Raw genomic sequence first — 1,045 nt, 5'->3', positions numbered from 1 at the left:
GGGCGGGAAAAGGGGGGGGGGGGGGGGGGAAATAAAGCTGGACTATAGACAGACTTTCATTAGCAGTTTCCACCCTGGAACAATGCTAATGGCTGTTCTAAGAGTGATATTGCAATAGGGATGTCCACACATAGCGAACGTGGGTCAGCTGAGACAAGAAATGGAAAGGAAATTGTGGTATGCAGGATTGGGAAGCCTAGGAAGGATGATCTTGTGAAGAATGTGCTCAGGAAAGCCTTTGTTTTATTCTTGGCTTTGCCACAGATTCCTTGGATGTCATCCGATAATTAGAGATGGAAGGTCTGGGCAGCCTCCACTCCTCCAAACCTCCTGCCTAGGCATATGCGTCAAAGGTCTGGGTGACCTCTCAGGCATACACCATGATCCAGAAGGATCAACGGTTGATAATTATAGATAGATTTTGAACTCCTATTTAGGGTAGAGGCTTAGCACTTGGAAGAATATGGCTCTAACTAGTACTAGGCTATGGAAGGACACTCAATATTTTTTGTATTGAACTTAAAAGTCCAGGTTCTCATTACCAGTGCCCTTGGTACCTCTATCCAACATAACTACTGAGTCCTTTGAAAAACCTAGACCTTAGTTCAATGGGATATGAGCTCTTGAAAAAGTTGGATGCCAGCTGTGACACTACGAATAGGTGGATGCACAACAAATGTTAAGAGGGGTGCACTGTGACCCCAGGGTCTAGCCTCTTCTCTGCACTCTGTCACCATGGGGAAGGTCTTTCATTCTCACAGCTGACATGCGATTCCTTTGACAAAACCCAAGAGAGTGTTTGACACCATTCAGTTAACAGCTTATGGTCCCATCCCCACAGGACTTTCCACTCGCTGCTCTCTGTATCTCTAGAGCTGGTTGGGAAAGCTTTTCTTGATCCCCTGGAAGTTTTGATGAGAACAAAACTCCTCCTTCTGCTTGTTTTTCAGCTGAAACCTGAAAGAATTATGTTTAGCATGCTGAAAATTTCCATTTTGAGGGGGGAAAAAAAATCTTGGGTTCTTTTTTTTTTTTGGGGGGGGGG

Source organism: Gavialis gangeticus, unplaced genomic scaffold (assembly GCF_001723915.1).
Source record: "Gavialis gangeticus isolate Ggan-Ray unplaced genomic scaffold, GavGan_comp1, whole genome shotgun sequence".
NCBI classification, from domain to species: domain Eukaryota; kingdom Metazoa; phylum Chordata; order Crocodylia; family Gavialidae; genus Gavialis; species Gavialis gangeticus.
The sequence above is the reverse complement of the archived record's forward strand: the minus strand, read 5'-3'. Positions refer to the sequence as shown.